We start from the raw sequence: 18,255 nt of genomic DNA, 5'->3' as shown, positions 1-18,255 counted from the left end.
GCTCATAAAGGTAGCTGGGTTATTCTAGCAATTCGCCTTATTTTGAAAATCCAATTTGAGAGCTTCATTAAAGGGCACTAATTTAGCGTCTTCAGGGAATATGTGTTTAAAGGAGCTTGTCAACAGTCTTAGATGTTTGCCAGTGTGTAGGTGAGCTCAACTCCCTAAGCTGAGGTTACCTGGTTACAAGCATGCTCCCTCATTTCAAACACAATGCCAATGAACACTCAAGGGCCCTCAGACCAGGAGTAACAGTACATCCTGCCTCCTCCACATGACATCTCAAAATTGAGGATATCACTGCCACTGGGACCCAGAGCTCCAAAACAGAAGACACTGTTTTAGAGACTTCAAGATTTGTTAACTGTCAGGCCAAGGGCTTAAACTGTTAGGAACTATTCAGATCATTTAAGGAAATGTGCACACTTTTTGAGCCTACAATAATAACATTGCTCACTACCTGCCTAACAGTCCCAATAGAATATTCCAATCCCACACTGGAACACAAATTTTTAAAATTGGATATCTGAATACCAATTAGCAACATGGCCTCAAATAAACTTGAGCTTTCTCAGGCCACTGATTTGTTGGCAAAAATATTATAAGAAATAATAGAAAATGGAATTGAGTTTTAATGTTTTAATTCTAAGTGTGCTTCTTATTCACAAACAGAACTTAAAAGTCCATAAGAGATTTTGCATTCAGTTTCATCGTCCACTTTGTTCATATATTCTTAAGATTTAGAATCTTTTTCATTGTTCTAAATGCTGGAGTTTTTTTTTTTTTCTTTTTTTAAGAAGAATCTCACAGAATTGCCCTCCCCTTTTCAAAGGCTATAATTTCCACTCTGGTTTACAGAATTGAATTCTGGGTGTGGGTGGTGGGTATGTGTGTATGTCTGGGGTGGGGGTGTTCCAGTCTAGGAGAGATTACCCATTCTGACTACCTACCGTTCTTTAAATATGGTTTCAATTAGACAGGTATGTGACAACACAATTTAATACAATTTCCCAAGAAGAAACACAGTGTTTTGTTGTTAGGAAGTCACTTAATTTAAAGACCAGGGATGTGATAAGAAACATTTTAATTTTTTTTTTCTGTTACATCCCAAATGGCTGGAAAACACTTACCAAGTTATTTTGAGAGGCCTGAGTAGGAAAGATGGAGTTACAGCTCAAAGTGGACATCCTGAAACCTTTAGTCTCCTTTTGTCTGAAAATTTCTGCTGTGGATTCACTCTGCCAGAAGAAGTGGAACCCCAGGGGCAGAATCTAACAGCTGGAGAATAATTATCTATTCTTCAAGGGCCAGCCCAACCTTCTACACCACAGCACTTTCTAGAAACACACACACACTCACACACACACACACACACACACACACACACACACAGTTGGAGCTCTATAATCTGTATCTTAGTACCTGGGAGCATGATCTTATGGTGCAAATCACTCTGCTAGAACTCCAAGGAAGTCACGTGTTTTTATAAGCCTGGTTTTTGTTTGTTTGTTTGTTTCTTTAAAGTCTACCATTAGAGGCAGGTATCATAGAAGTCAAAAAATGAGACTTTTCATGGCATAGTTTATGGTAGTTATATATTTGTGGTCTGTTTATGGCGTTGCTAATGGCCACTGATAAGAGTTGCTTTTTTGTTTTTGTTTTTTGTTTTTCTTTTTCAATGTATTGTGTATTGCAGTAGATCTACGGTTAACCACACTCTGGATTTCAGAAGCTCTGGCTCGGGTGTTGGGTATTGTCAAAATGATCTTTGGTAATTCCACGCAGAAGTGCACAACTATAATTTTGCTACCCATTAATAACAACCTAGTCAAGAAGCCTGGAATCCAATGCCTTGCTCTCAGTTGGGGGTAGAAAGCTGGTGACCTATACTGTCGGGAAAGTAGGATGTATAGCTCAGGGGTGGGCGGTATTCCGGAAATGTATTCACTCTCTTCACTGTACTTTTTCCTCCTTTTGGTGGTGTGCCCTTAGACAATTTAAAAAAATGAATTGCAGATAATAAAAATAGTACATGTCTCCAAACAAATGGGTAAACCAGCGCTTTTATTTCTTCAGGTGTCAACTCTGCTCCCTGCCCCAGCCCTACCCCTCAGGGCTCTGCAGGGCTGGGTTTCTCTCAGTCAGAGCACCAGCGCTCACTCAGCAGGCGGGCGGCAGTGATCTGGGCGGTCTGGCATCCAGAAGACCAGCCTCGCTGAGCAGCTGGACTTGTGGTCTCTCTCAGCTCCAAAGCCCAGGCATCTCTAAGAGCTCAAGGCTGGGAACCATTTCGTGGGTGGGGTGAAGTGTTGCTGCCCAGGGCTGTTCTCTGCACTTGGCCCAGGAGAGTGAGCGCGGGTTCCCGGAGCGCCAGAAGCTCTGGCCAACCATCCCTGGGACTGGAGGTGGTACCCCGGCAAGGTAGGCAAGGGCTGGGAGCCGGGGCGCGCCCGATGGCTGGGAAGGAGAGGCGGGGTGGCGGGGCCGGGGCAGCGCGCCAGTTTCCTCTCTGATTAATGATGCTCGCGCTGCCGCGCGCGTGGCTCATGCGCTTTGTCTCCAGCTCAGGGGTGGCGAGAGCGATGGGGATGGCAGCGCCCAGCGCATCGAGCAGGTGCCGGCAGTGCTCAAGCGCTCAAGCCTCAGCCTCGCGTGGTGGCACAGCGGCCAGGCATCGCCAAGTATCCCCGCAGGGTCACCTCCCTTCGCGGAGGGGTCAGGGACACGGGTCTAGGACTGGGGCAGTTGAGGGGCCACGTGCAGTGCTCTCGGTGCCCGGCCGGACACGTTCTCGGCTGGCGGGGAGGAGATGGGCGCCGCCTGGGAGCAGTGCCAGTCGCGTGGGAGGGCACTGCCGGGCGGGGCGGTCAGGAGGGCCCAGCGAGGCTGCTGACTCCAGCGGGACTGTGAGAGCGACAGGCAGGTGGACGCACTCACACAGCCCGAGAGAGACCGAGTGAGCAAGGAAGAGAGGAAGAGGAAGCAAGGAAGTGAGGGAGAGAGAGAGAGAGAGAGAGAGAGAGAGAGAGAGAGAGAGAGAGAGAGAGAGAGAGAGAGAGAGAGAGAGAGAGAGAGAGAGAGAAGAGACAGGGAGCACTCAGTGGGCAGAGAGAGGGAGAGGGAGGGAAAGGACAGCCAGCTCCGCACACACGCTCCCTGCAGTCACCTCAGCCCACCCAACCCCAAGAAGTGGCCGGAGCGCAAAGTAGCGGAGACGCTGTGGGTTCCGACGATAGGAACCTGGTCCCCGCATTGCTGGTGGGACCGCAGGACGTGGAGGGACAGACAGATCAGCGCACGGACTGGCAACCGGAGGCAGTGGCTACTCCCGAGAGAGAGGAGCGAGCGCGAGCGGAGCAAAGCCGGGACACCCCCTGACACACACCCTTCCTGGTGCGGACAGACTGACAGACAGGCAAACCGACAGACGGGAGCTCAGCAGCCTGGATTGGCGTGCAAGCTCTTGAGAAGCGACGACCTCCAAGCGTCCGGAGCGGAGACAGTCCGCCAGCTGCAGCCACGCGGTGCCCACCAGTGCTGAGTCTGGGCTGCGCGAGGACCCCTGCCTCCAAGCCAAGGGCTCCTTTCGCTAGCAGTTAAATAAATCGACCAAACAACAGAGGCGAGCCACAAACCAAACTGACCCAAAGCATTCACTGAGAAACAATAATTATTCACAAAAGCCCCAAACGAAATCCAGTCAGTCAAGGCACCGGGACGCTGGGTAACTCCACTCTGTTCCTTCAGGTAAAATGCCAACTCTTGCTTGCGACGTGAACATCGCACCCCTTTTGTGTCTCACTGTCGGGGCTTTCTGTTTCCACTGCCCCCTCCCCTTCTTTCTACCATCTATGTGTGCTTTCCCATGGAACTGTTTGTCTCTGGGTTGTTTCTCTTCTGTTTCCATGTCTCCCCGAAGGCATGGGTGGACTTCCCTTCCCCCAGATCAGGCAGAAATTGAAAGCTGAGAAGGGGATTGAAAGGGGGGATGCTTTCTGTAACAGAAGTTTCAAATGATTTTATGTGGGTTTTGTAGTGCCAAGTTTGGAAATTCTCTTAGTTCAGCTGAAAAAGAGCTGCAGAGAAAATGGAAAGTTTTCACTTTCTTCTTTCACCGCAGAGGTCCTAGGTCACAAGAGGTGTGTGTGTGGGGGGGGGATGATATTTTTGTTTTAGTTTTAAAATCTTGAAATCATTTTCATAGCAGCCTCCAATTTAAAGTTAGAAGTCTCAGGTGATAAACGTGGCAATAGGATTGGCTTTGAATTAGGCTAGCGTTTAAAAAAGTTTCTTGGGAAGAGAAATTATGACTTGGTATTTATGCCTCGGACGTGTTAAGCTCAAATCTTGGTCACCTTCTGCAGATACAGAATAAGGCCAGCGTGTCAGTTTAGAGGAAAAGCAAAGAGGAAAGTCCCGGGATGGTGAGCTGGGAGGTGCAAGGCAAGGCTGCTAGGAATGATCTCCCTGAGAATGAGTTACAGATGGAGACAATCATTTCACTGTCTGACTTCTCAATGTACTCAGCTCTGCGGGCAAGAATGACAGTCTCCAAAATTGAAATGAATCTGTATTTTTTTTTAATTTTTGCTCCAATGCAGAATAAATCTGAACTGTGCCCACCCCTTCCTTCCTCATCTGCCTTAGAGATCAAGTCTGCTGTTACTGCTTCAAGTAAGCAGGAAGGAGACATGACAGGGAGACATCCATTCTTTTTTAATTCTGTAAAAGTCAGAAAGCCTTTGATACACACTTCAGCAAGCGTAGACTCTCTCCTTTCTTCTTCAGTATTATGTTGCCATAGGGCGGGGATGTCTGAATAGCATTTTAGCTAATGTTATTTTCATGAAAAAAAAAAAAACAGTCATTTGGAAGGCACATGCTCTGGTTATGCGTCGTTCAAACAGCGGAGTGATCTTAACGTGGGGCTGCCTGTAGGAGACCCTGTCTTTTCAGGGTTATGTAGCTCTTCAAGGTATGTAACTGCTTATGTTTGATTCTCAATTTCCTTTGTCTTCATCTTCTTTTACTTTTTAATTGCTTTGACTGGCAGGTTATTTTTATGTTTCTAGAGAATAAGTCTAAATGCATTTTAAGGTGATAGATACACTTTGGTTTCATTACAAAGATTGGAAAAGATAATCTCTTGCTGTCTGTGCTTGCCTGTATTATTATGATTTGGTTTTAATGTAATGTTAAAGACATTGTTTTACACTATCATGTTATACATATCTTAGTTCCTCTCTGGGTATGATTTATGTCATCAGAATGATAAAGTAACTATTACTCTCTGTGAATGCTCTTTTAACAGTACTTTGTTTGGTTGAAGCATATTTAAAGAAACTTACCCAGCTCTGGGGAATGCCTTTAGCTTCCTCGGTGATTTAATTTCACTACATTTCTTTTTGGTGATATTCAGTTCTGACCCAGACAAGTAAGTGTGTGCATGTGTGTATGTGTGGTTTTGTGTGTGTGTGTGTGTGTGTGGTTTTGTGTGTGTGTGTGTGTGTATTTTATTAGACTTGCAAATTGCCAATCTCCCAGAGACTGTTGTAGTAGATCCCAGCTGAGTGTGGTTACCTTGCGAACTGTAGCAATCGCCCTGTTGGAGCATGCTGCACTGGGGAGTTCTTTGCAGTCTGTTTTTAATGCTGTTTAATGAAGGAGCAGGCAGCTCACTCTGCAATGAAAGAAGCATGAGAAAAGGCAGAGCCCTGTGAGGCTGTGAAGACTGCAGAGCAGAGGGAAAAGGAAAGGTAAAGACAGGCTACAGAGGTGGTCGTTTGAATCCAATCCTCATATCTTATGAATGGGAATCCATTGGTCTGGGTGAGAGAATTCTCTCTGAATGGCTGGATAGGTCTTGCTTTGACTTCTGCAATGGTTCTTAGAAAGAAGACTCAATAATTTGAGTTCCTTAAAACTTGAAGGAGATGCTAACTGGGGACTTCCTGTGTGTCTACTATTTTTAATACAGACTGTGAGAATGTTGGGTAATGAATGCAGAAATAATTTCAAATTCCTGAATCATTGTTCTGCTGTGGCAGATGGGTTGGACCTTATGAAACATTCTGAGATTCAAAGAACTACCATTATCTTCAGATTGCGGGTGGTAATCTGAATTTCTGCCATGGGAATTGCTTAATTTTTTGTCATGGACTTGAAACTTTGCTCTAAAATTATGACAACTAAGGGAAGCAGGGAGTTTTAGATGGGTGTGATAGAATATTTGGGTTGTTTCCTCCCTTTAAGTTTGAGGTAAACAACCACACTTATTTTTCTAAAGACTACATATTTTAAAATGTGCGTCTCAGAGGCAGCATTGATCACCTTTAGAATGGTATCCTTGGGGGCAAAGCGTCTTCACATGATAGCATGTAAGATACAAGAAGCCGTCTGTCTGCACTGCTGTTGCCTCTACGGTACACCTGTCTGAAGGTACCAAGTGGGGATGTTCAATCAGAAAGGTGTCTTGCTCGTTTTAGCATTAACAGCAAGCAATCATCAGGTCACTCATTTTTTTCTTCCAAGTGAAACTCATTAGACAAAACACTTAAGTAGTTTCAAAATTAATAAACACAAGAGAATTGTGCAGTTTATATGAAATAGGGGGCTAAGTCATATCATTTTTTGTTAATGGCTCTATGAGAATTTAAAAAGTCAATATGACTGTGACTAAGTTTGAAATAAAACAAACAACTAAGAATAATACTTTGCATGAAGATATTGAAATTTTTGTTCGTTTTTGTTCATTTGTCTTCCAACTGGTATTTCTAGAGGGGGAAACTACCACATTGGCTGTTAATATTTCCCTCGGGTCTCTGCCTTTTGCTCCGGAGTACTGGTGCCTTTCTCAAGCTTCTCAACTCCAAGGGCATTCAAATACGAATTCAAAGTGCATTTTGTCTTTTGACAAGATAATGATAAGCTATTTGAGAAGAGCTTAACATGAATCAGCTTCTGAAGATACAATGTAGATGGTAGCCAGGCATGGATATGATGGAGAATTCTTTTAGGGCAAGGAGGACAATGTGAAGCCCACAGAGCTGAACACTGCAAATTAACTATTTGTTCATCAGTCAGTTTAATTTGAATCTGGTCTGTGTCAAGATTAGGCAAGAATGGGAGACCTAGAATTGTAGTTGACATAGGAAGCCATTTCTCCAGGGGTAAGTACTGACATCATTTGAATGGGGTTGTGCATTTAGGAATCTGTGACTCTCCTGATCACAGAAGGACCTGGCTTCCATAGCAATGCATCGGGTCACCTGGGAAGTTTCCAACATAACTTAAATTGATGATGTTGTATTTGTAAAACATCTGCCTCTTTCCTTAAGACAAAAGATCTTTGTATTTTAAGAATTGCTTAATTCAGAGGTTCCATGTTCCTGTGAGCTTTACTTTTTGTATTGTTCACCTCTATACTTCACATTAAATTTGAAGAACACATTTTAAGCACAATTATAGGTATATACAAAAAGATTGTGTAATGTGAAAAACACACACATACACACAGAGGCAACACAAACAAGACTGTGATTGAACTTATTTGCATCTTTGCTTCTAAGTTCTGAGTTTCTTTTAAGATGTTTTCATGGTAAGTTCTTAAAAACAGATTTTTTTCCATACTCCAGTCTTAGATTAATTTGGATCATGTTAGATTATTGTTGGCCGTAGATATTGAAGTGTTGATTATGTATATTTACATCACAGACATCTCATATCTATAAAGATCCAATATAAAATGAGATATGACATAAGTCACCATGTATTTACTAAGCTTGATAAAGAGTAAATTCCTTAAGTATCAAGCTCATGCAACAGTTTTTAATGTTGACAAGATTGTTATGCTACGGTCCCCAATCCTTTTCTGTCTGGGGATATTTTCTTAGTACATAAAACATACGCATAGCATCTTGAATGTGTCATTGCTGGGGCATATTTGTGTGACAGAACAAAAGAGCAATGGAAGCAAGGCAGAAAGTGAATTGAAATAGTTACACAAAACACTCGAAGAGACAATAAAAACAGAAACGGGTGTTGTCTTGACTATATGGTATTGGCTTTCTGTCTTCAGACTGGATCCTTAGCTTTATACAATGATGCTGCTGCTGCTGCTGCTGTTTCTTCTTCTTCTTCTTCTTCTTCTTCTTCTTCTTCTTCTTCTTCTTCTTCTTCTTCTTCTTCTTCTTCTTCTTCTTCTTCTTTTTTCTTTTCTAACTGCCAGCATATCTCCTAGCACTGCCAGGTGGAGAGAGGAGAAAGTTAACCATCATCTGTGGTCAAAATAGATTGATGCTTTAAATTCCATCTATTCATTTTTTACATGAAAATCTCTCCCAGAAGTGTTTATAACCACAACTTAATGCATATAACAATATGACAAACTTACAAGGTGTTTATGCTCTGTAAAATCAAAATGAAGATCAAATGGCTATTGCAACTTATTGAAATGCTGACGATCACTTAATCTAGGAGTGTCTCATTCAAAGTATATATTCATAATTGTTACCTATCCATAAATTCACATCACATTTAAAACATTACCATCACTCCTTTTATTTAACAACAGATAATCATTAGCTTTTTCTTCAGGAAAGGTGAGACACAAATTGTCTCTTTTATAAACAGGGTTCTAGCACGTTCTCTATTTTCATAAGACTTCAAGATAATATATGCAGTTATTAAATTAAAAATAATTGGGTCCAATATACAAATTATTACAGTTCTGCTAATGTTAAAGTCTATAACCCCTTAAGTGGCATTCATTTAAAGGTAAAATCATGCAAAATTTAGTTCTATTTTAAAGAGAGGACTCAAGACTTTTAGGAAGACAACAGTGACATCATTATAAATTTCAAATATTTTAGCAAATTTTGTAGAGGTTTACTGGACATATTGTGGGCTATATTTTGATGCAGAAACACATAATGTGTTGAAATAGCAAATCTTCTCTTTATAGCTGTTTCCTAGAGACAAATTCACAAAGTTTATCTGCCTAAATGAGTCTAGGTTGATTTCTTGTTTGTTGCCCTCATCATCCAATTTAGTGTTGGTGTTCTTAATAATCTGCATTCTTTTATTTCCAGGTCACTGGTTGCTTATTTATTATATACTAAATACAGGATATAGAAGCAGAAAGCATAACCTGAAAACAAGCCAGGACGGTGGGTTTTCTGACATGTAGCAGATTCCCTTCATATTGCCTAGATAACGAGCCTTACTTCAGAACATTCCAGAACACAAGATCTTTACAGGAAGAGGAAAATGAGCTCATTCATCCTGGCATTTTGATTTAGATTAAGAATCACCATAAAGAAGGTGCTGGAGAGATGGCTCATTGGTTAAGAGCACTTGCTGGTCTCACAGAGGATCTGAGATCTGTTGCCAGTAGCCACATGGCAGCCCACAACCCACAGGCATGCTTGTAGTGCACATACATGCATATATACATACATAATACATACAGGCAAAACACTCATACGTACAAAGTAAATAAATTTGACAGTAATTATGGAAAAGGAATCAACATATATGAGATAAAATATTTCAATGTCTTTAAACTACAACATGGAACATCAATTTCTAAATGCTTTTGTTTCTCCCAGTTTAAATAAATTATCTTTTGATAAGTACAGAGACCACCCATATTCTCAACATTTCAAGCTGCTTTCAGAAGATTTCCTCAATGTTACAGCCGTTTAGAAAAAACTAGACCTGGACTACAGAATTTAAAGGAGGGGCAGGTCAACTAGTTGACATTCAGAGGTTAGTCCTGGTTCTTTCATTTTGAATTTGCCTATAATAAGCTCAATGGGAAAATTAAAAACTGTCAATGATGTTCATGTTTCTAAAACCACAGACAAAATTCTCACTAGCATTTATTTATAGGAAAACACAATGAATGATGTCTTCGCTTCATGTTTTGCTTGTCGCTATGTGTAACTTCGGTGGGAATTCCAGTGCAGCTGGCTGCTGGGGGGATGACTTAATGGCATCATCAGCTGAGGAGAAAACAAGCTGATTCCGTCTGCCGCAGAATGAACATTTCTGCAGCACTTGCCTAAGCTACACACTGCTTCTCTGAAACAAATTCTTAAATTCATGTTAAGCAACTTTGTAGCTGGAAATGGTACACTTTACACTTTGATTTATTTATTTTTAGGAAATGAGTCTACACAGTTTATTGTCAGATCATGACTCCTTACGGTACAAAGTCAAAACTGGTGTTGAATTCTCCCAAATGAGTTGTGAAAATTATGAGGGGGAATGGCTGAGCTAACACACTCACACTGCATAGCTTCATAGATTTACATGTTTATGTTTTATTTATTATAAATTTATTTAGCTGTACTGGTGTTGGAAAATTTTAGGAGGTCCATCCAAAACTCCGCTGCACAGAGTTGATCTAATGACCTCTTATTTTATTCATTTCCTGACTCCTTTAATATTTCCCTTAACACATTTCTTTTATAAGGACTGAAATCCTTTTCAGTCTTGAGGTTTTCACATATTCACTACGAATGTTCTGGAAACATTCGGGAATGCAGTGTTTATCAAGCTGCAGGAGCTTGCTGTAGAAACCTGCTCGCCCCAGAATGTCATGTGTATTGTAAGGAATGCATGTGTAGTCTCACAATTGTTGCTTTCTCCCAGAACTATAAATAACTCTGCTTAGGAATTCTTTTCAGCATCAGGCAGTCGGAGAGTAGACATGATGTACCAGTTCATGTGTCACAAAAATGTTAGGCTCAGTGAGATGACTCAGCTAGTGCAGGTCCCTGCCTCCAAGACTGACAGCCTAAGTTCGATCCCTGGGACCTACACATGGAAGGAGAAAACTGACTCCTGCAAGATGGCTCCTGAAGGCCACTCACACATGGTGGCATGTGAACACACATATACAACATACTACAACAAAGAATGTAAACATTTTTTTTTTTGCTTTTTGTTTGTTTGTTTTTGAGACAAGGTTTCTCTGTGTAGCTTTGCGCCTTTCCTGGAACTCACTTGGTAGCCCAGGCTGGCCTCGAACTCACAGAGATCCGCCTGCCTCTGCCTCCCGAGTGCTGGGATTAAAGGCGTGCGCCACCACCGCCCAGCGAATGTAAACATTTTTAAAAACTACACATCTTCTAGGGCCTTGATATAATTATCCTTCTACAAATGTTTTATACATCAGTGTGTAAGTTAGAAGCAAATATATTTTGACTTTAGTGGAGTTTGGGATTAGAATCCAGGTTAGGACTAGTGGAGAGGATATGCTCACAGGTAGGTGAGGGCCTCCTGTGACAAGAGCAGAAATAGCTCCCATGGAAGTGTTTGTGGCCTACCTCAGATTCTGTAAACAGAATTTGCATTACAGTCAAAAGTTCAGTGAGATAAAGCCTGCCTTCTGCACACCTACAGGTGAGTTTTCCACCTCACCTCCAGAAATGGAGTTGATCACCTGAATTGGTATTTGGTCTAGATAACTGTCTTCAGAATAAGGAACAAATTATGGGACCCTAGCTTAGTAGTTAACCTGTGCACTAGCTCTCTAATGTTAGTCTACTAGTTAAGTAACTAGCAATTTAGTTGGCTACTAACTGCTTCGGTTCCCCATTTAGAAAGTGGAATGAGACTGCCCTCCTGCCAGGCTCGCCTCCTGGAATTAACCGTCCTGACAGGAAGCGGGATCCACTAAAAGGAAACCTTTATCCTTTCACATAAGAACACTAGACAGATTCATTTCATTTCATAAATGAAACACAGCTCTCTTATTTATTTTATGTTTTATGTGTATGCTTTGCCTGCAAGTATCATTCTGCAGAGGACAGAAGAGGGTTTCACGTCCCCTGGAACTGTGAGCTGCCACATGTGTGCTGAGAATTGTACCTAGGTTCTCTGGTAGAGCAACCAGTGCTCTTGATCTAACACACTCCCTTGAAAAAAATGCTTTAAAAGGAAGTTAGGGTTCAGAACCTTTCCATTAACAGCTCTCTCTCTCTCTCTCTCTCTTTTACATTTTTGGTTTTTCAGACAGGCTCTTGGTATGCATTACAAGCTAGCCTAGAACTCATGATCCTCATGACTCCCAGATGCTGGAATTGCACACATGCCACCATGCCCAGCTGCCAAATGTGAATACCAATTTTGGTGGTTGAAATTAATGAGCAGCTTAATACTTCTGTCTATGGCTCGTCGAAGCCAAGTTAGTAACTAAATCCCAGGGTGTTGATGGTGAAAGAGCACAGTTTTTCCTAAGGTCCTGTCATTGATCAGTTCCTAAGGGGAGGGATGTCCGTCTAAGAGTTCCCCAAACCTATTATTTGTTCAGGGCATTTTCCTTGTGCAGTTTCTAACAACTCAAACAGATGGCCCAATTCTCAAATCTTTGAGCAGGTTAGTGGCTGGGATGACCCCAGGAAGGCATAACTTTGCAGTCAATCCTAGGTAGGGGGAGCGAACTCAGCAGAGTTCAGGTGGCATGGGAGATAAAAATGAGTTTCTAACCTAGGACAAAGAGAGTAGACTGTGGGGGGTTGTAAGCAGCTTCTGTCATTCTCCCAGACTCTGGCTTCCTGTCCCAACGCTGTTTGGACAGAGCAGCTGAGATGGCCTCTGATCCCAAAGCGGCTGTGGATAATTTTGCTCAGTGAGTCAGCACTGGGCCTTCGAATACGGCCAGAGTAGGAAGGATGCTGCTGTCATGATGGGGTTCCCACTTAGTTCCCCTAACAGGAAGCAGAGAACCACAAGCAGCACTCAGGATAGAAGAATGAGGGCCGCACAGAGCAGTAAATGCATCTGATAACTGCACTGTATTTTCTATTGAAATTTGGTTATCTTACATTTTTCTGGGGAAATAATATGATCTGCTGTCCAGTGAAAATTCCCAGAAGCCTGAGGGTATGCTTACAAACCTTTCCTATTACAAGATTTGCTGTGAAACAAATAAAAGAAATACATGGATACACAGAGGCATACAAATACAGAGAGTGTGTGTTAAAATCAACAAAACACACTTAACCCCCAAAAGCTAACTACCTCAAATATTTTTTTCATAGTCCTAAGCAGTTCCAGGCTAGTATAGTGATTCTAGATGGTAGTTACTTAACCAAAGCTTACTGAATTAAACTGAATTGGACCTTTGTTATTATTGATTGCAGCTCATATTTGGGGCTTTCTAATCAGTCCCACATGAAGTTTTAATTGTATTTCCTTCATGGAATTTCAGCCCCAGCAGATCTGACAGCCATCTTTCTGTAAAAGAACACAACGATATCCTTAATGTAACATGTAGCCACACCTGAGATTTCCTCTTGCCTTTTCAAGCAAGCAGGAATTCTGTGGCAATCATAAGGCCCTCCAGTGTCAGCATGTTTGAACCCAATGAGTTCCTGCATGGGATAAAGCTACAGTTAATACTCAGTTACCAAGTACTGGGAGATTGTGAGGCAAAGGCAAGCACACCATTTGAATTCTTGGCTCACAGAGCTGGAGACATCTGGCCTTTCTCGGATGTGTGCTTAGGAAGGGATTAAGTCTGGCTTCTAGGGGAAGGGTCAATCCCAAGGACTGGGCAAGTGGGCAACCGCATAGCAGAAGGCAAGTTCAGTGGCAGAGAACAGAGAGCTCTAGCCCACCAGAGCTTCCACAGGCAGGTGGAAAAGGTAGTCACCTTTTCTAAATCACAGCAGAGCTGATCTGGATAGAGTTCACCTGGCTTGAATGCCAAGGGATGTATTAATCCTCCCAGGACCACTGATGACTGCTTTATTCTCAGCTGTAAGGGTGATCTTGAGATGAGAAATACAGAGAAGGCAGATAGATACACATGTGATAGATTAGATAGCTGCATAGATATATAGATACACAGATGATAGATATAAATGATCGCATATTTATATATAATGCATGATTATATAATACACACATATATGTATATGTATACATATGTATGTATGTATATGTATATATATGAGACTATTTTAAATTAAACTGTAGGTTGCTCTAAGAGAGCTTATTCTTTAAAATTGTTGCAAGTTTTTATGTCCATGTGTTTGAGAACAGACATTGGAAAAATGGGTCCACCAAAAAATCATCTAACTGCTCTCAATAGACAGCAGCTTGCTGTCTGTAGTTAAAAGGAGGTAGAATTTAGATACAATTCTGTAGGGAATCCCAGGAATCCAGAGGAAGGAATGGTCTAACCTACAGGTTACCTGCCAAGCACAGCAGTCACATCAGATGATTGCATTGCATTTTGTATTACAATGTGTGTATTTGACATTATTTGTTTTAATTTTTGTGTATGTGTTCCTGTGTGTGCACATGTGTATGCTGGTATGTGGTGGAACAGAGATTGGCACTGGGATGGCTGATGTTTTGAGACAGGGTCTCTGTCTTTCACGCTGAGCCTCGAGCTCCCTGATTCAACTAGATTGGCTGGCCAGCCAGCTCCTGGGACCTGCCAGTCTGTCTAATCCAGCAGTGGAGTTACAGGTACCTGCCACCATGCCCAGCTTTTCACTGGCGTCTGATTTCCTGTTTGCCTCACCTTACCGCACAAAGGTCCTCATGCTTAAACAGCAAGTACTTGACCAGCTGATCCCCTATGCAGCAGCTCCCCCAGACCCCCTCCTCCCAGTTGTCCTCATAGTTGTTGTCCTAGTCATCATCCTCCCCCTCCCTCTCCTCCTCCTCCCTCTTTTCCTCCCCTCCCTCTCCTCCTCCTCCCTCTCCTCCTCCCTCTTTTCCTCCTCCTCCCTCTCCTCCTCCCCCTCCCTTCCCTCCTCCTCCCTCTCCTCCTCCCTCTTCTCCTCCTCCCTCCCCTCCTTCCCTTCCTTTCCTCCTCCCCCTCCCTTTCCCCCCTCTCTCCTCCCCCTCCCTTTTCTCCTATCCCTTCGTCTCTTCCCTCTCCCCCTCCTCCCTCTCCCCTCCTTCTCCTTCCTCCTCTTCTTTAATGCAGTTCTTTCCATAGGTAGAGAGAAAACATCCAAGCAAGAGTCCCCTTTGTGAACTCATTCTCTGGGTAGAACTTTAGGGTGATGCTTTATTGATATGAGGCTCATAGGATCAAGTAAAAGTAGTGACCAAAACAAAACCTGGGAATGGGAGTCTCAGATGTCCTCACAGGAAATGGCATCTCGATTCACTGTTCTAGCTTGGTTCATGTCCAACTCCTTATCGCAGAACATTACGCCAAAGAGAAAACAAACAAACAAACATACAAACCACGCACCTATTTTGAGAAGTACATATAAAGTGCTTCGTGATTTCTAAGATCTCTTTTAGTTTATCATTTCTGTGACTCAATGCCACTTCTTATTGTAATAAGTGTGGGTCTGTTTTTATATTGAATTGTTTATGAATTTTTATTATAGTTTTCCCCTTTAGGATTGAAAGCAAGCACAGTGCTGGGAAATAGGAGTAACAGTTTAGGTAGTACTGTTATCAAGATAAGTCAGCAAAGAAATCGGGAGGTGAAGTCCCAAGAACTGAGCTCAGGTCCAACTCTGCAAGTTACTTGCTCATTTCTTAAGCATTCTGCATTGGCTACATCACTTCTAGAGTGGGATTGCTGTGAGAATTAACTACATAGTGTTTGTCCCAGTGATGGGCTTACTTATTTCTTTCCTGGTCCTTATATTTTTGTGCTTTGCTTGGGTGCTTTGGTCATGCCTAGCTGGAATCCATTTTTAGTACAGCCACACTCACATGTTCGGGGCTCAGGAGTCTGTCTTCTGTGGCCACCTGAGGTCCAAGTCATCTTTCTAGCAGACACCCCCTCGAGTGGATGGCATCCTTTTAAAGACAGCTGGACAGAGACATCTTGAAAAAGAGATCCGGGTGAGGATGATTCAGAATTCCCGACCCACACAGAATTCCACGCAGCATTTCATTACCTGCTAACCTGACTCATCTGAGGTGAGACCATGGCTTTTTGTTAATTTACAAAGGAAGTTAACCAGGCTTCCTCCCAGACACATCTTGTGATAACATGGAGTTCAATTCTAGTACCCTTCCAGGAGTGATTTGAGTTACTATCTAAGAACTGGAAATGATCTCGAATAAAACAGGCCATAGGTTTGTGACTCATGCCATGGCAGAGAAAACCCATGAATCTATCTAGCACAAGTTGTTTGTAAAATCAGATTCATCCATTGGATTTAGCCAGACAAGAGAGCTCTAAATTTATATTTTCCTAAAATCACTAGAAGACATGACGTCATTGTGTTGACCTCACTGTGCAGAGACGTTCTGATGTCTTAAGATGAGAAACGATTGCCTTTTTCATTGCTCACGGATCAGTCAGTTTGCTTGCTTTGCTGGTATGTGTGCAGCATGGAGAGACAGACCCCGACCTGCAGACCTGGGTCTCAGGATGTATTTTCCTGTGTCTACGTGAACTTACACTTAGAGTACGGAATCAACAGAAAGCCCGTGAAGTTCATGGATGAACACTGGGGAAGATTTAAAAAAGAGAAGAAGAAGGAAAAGAAAAGGAAGAATGTGGTGTTTTGCTGGGCTGGTTAGAGGAGCTTCCTGTGGCCATTTGCAGTGGCAATGGCGCTTACCTCTGCATTGACTCTCTCATTAGAAGCATTTGTTCTGCTCTGTGGGAATGCCTTGACTCTGTGCTCTAAATTACCTTATTGCTCCAGGCAAAAAATCTTGCCAATGTGGAGAACCAAAAAATGTCTATAGGCTGTTCAAATTGCTTACTAAGGCCACATGGACAAAGATAAGTAAAATTCTGTGTTTTTGTATTGATTCTGAATTTGCTTTTTAGTCATTTGTGATCAGATCTTTTTACAAGTCATCTCTTGGCATCAATCATTGCCTCTGTTGTTCTGTGTTCAAGATTCTGGTGTGTGTGTGTAGGGGGGTAGATGTCATAGCTGCCCTGCCTACTTTTGGGATCACAAAATGCTAGTATCTCTGGTGTGATATACTTTTTTTTAGGTAAATAAGACAAAAGCTTGTTTTATTCCTTTAATGATCTTTCTTTGTGATAGGAACTATACTGTATTATATAACTGTCATTAAACACACACACACACACACACACACACACGCACACGCACACGCACACGCACACACAAACACTTATGTGTTATAATCTAGAAGAGAGACATTGAAAATACCAGGGTCAAGGAAGGTTATATAACAGAATTTTGGTACAGAAAGAAAGCAAAGAAAACAGGTACAAGTGGGCTGCCTTCGCCTGGGGTGGCTGCCAGCCTGGACGTACGTACTGTCCTGTGCCATTGGCTGCTAGTTTCACCTGTCCTTCTGCCATGGTTTCTCCTGAGCTTGTGGACAGGTAATGTGCCCATCTGGATTTGAATCTCAGCCCCTCCTCTTCCTCACCTGCCCAAGATGGCCACAGGGAGCTTGTGGGTCCTTTCAGAAGTTTTGTGTATAAATATTTCCCACGTAATTAGGATTACAATCTCCTCTTTGGTTTTACTACTCATGGACTGACTGTCAGTGAAAGTAGAGCAGCATGTAGCTCCACTTACTGAGCATGTTCAAGGCCACCTTGGATTCCTACCCCAGCACCACACAAAAGAGGAGAAAAAATAAACTAGAAGATCTGAGAACTCAGAGAACAATGTGATGTTTTATTGTTTTAAATGCTATAAAGTTATAGTTTTTAGAATGCTATGCAGTTATCTGTCCATGGATAAGTGAAAAAAGGAAGTGAACTAAAGGAGTGGCCAGAGCCTTGTTTCTGAAAAGTGTTAGCACTATATTATATAATTGCAATAATAACAACAACAACAACAAAGGAGAGGAAAAAGATGCTTACACTCCAAATCAACATTTGAAGTTGCCCTAAATACTAACTTGACTCAGGCTGCTGGTTTAGGGATATAACAGTTTGTACTTAGGAACAAATAAATGCCCACAGAATAAGGAATTATAGAAAAACATTAACTTTTCAGGGGGGAAATGAGCAAAATTTGAAAATAAATGGTTTTGTAGATTTGTATTAAGTAAAGAGTAATATTTAAAGAAAAATGACCTTTTCAATTGTTCTCCCTAAAGGGTTCTCACACTTAAGACTTTCAAGTTCACGCCTTGAAGTACTACATTTTGGTTCTTGCCAGTGAAGGCATGTTACCTGAGCCTGGAGATATACATTCCAAACAATCCCTTCCTCTAGTCAGTAAAAAGAACTGGACTGTTGATCTCTGACCTGCCTTCTGTCCCCTGCAGAAGAGCTATGATTAGCAGGTTGAAGAATTTTTTTTTTCTGGGTAT

General features: G+C 42.2%; 1 protein-coding gene across 10 annotated transcripts in view; it reads left to right on the top strand.

Annotated features, from left to right (window-relative positions):
* The first annotated feature begins 2,085 nt into the window (after window positions 1-2,085).
* Arpp21 (cAMP regulated phosphoprotein 21) overlaps window positions 2,086-18,255 on the top strand; it is a 167,825-nt gene continuing 151,655 nt past the window's right edge. For 3 of the 10 annotated variants that reach the window (XM_037207993.1, XM_028895223.2, XM_028895206.2), the window contains exon 1: window positions 3,061-3,747. The gene's annotated coding sequence lies outside the window, so the exon portion shown is untranslated. The other 7 variants (XM_028895224.2, XM_028895220.2, XM_028895211.2 and 4 more) reach the window with 4 other exon arrangements.

The sequence above is a fragment of the Peromyscus leucopus genome, chromosome 7 (assembly GCF_004664715.2).
Source record: "Peromyscus leucopus breed LL Stock chromosome 7, UCI_PerLeu_2.1, whole genome shotgun sequence".
In the NCBI taxonomy this organism is placed as follows: Eukaryota; Metazoa; Chordata; class Mammalia; order Rodentia; family Cricetidae; genus Peromyscus; species Peromyscus leucopus.
Note: the sequence above shows the minus strand (reverse complement) of the source record. Positions and strands in the feature narration are given on the sequence as shown.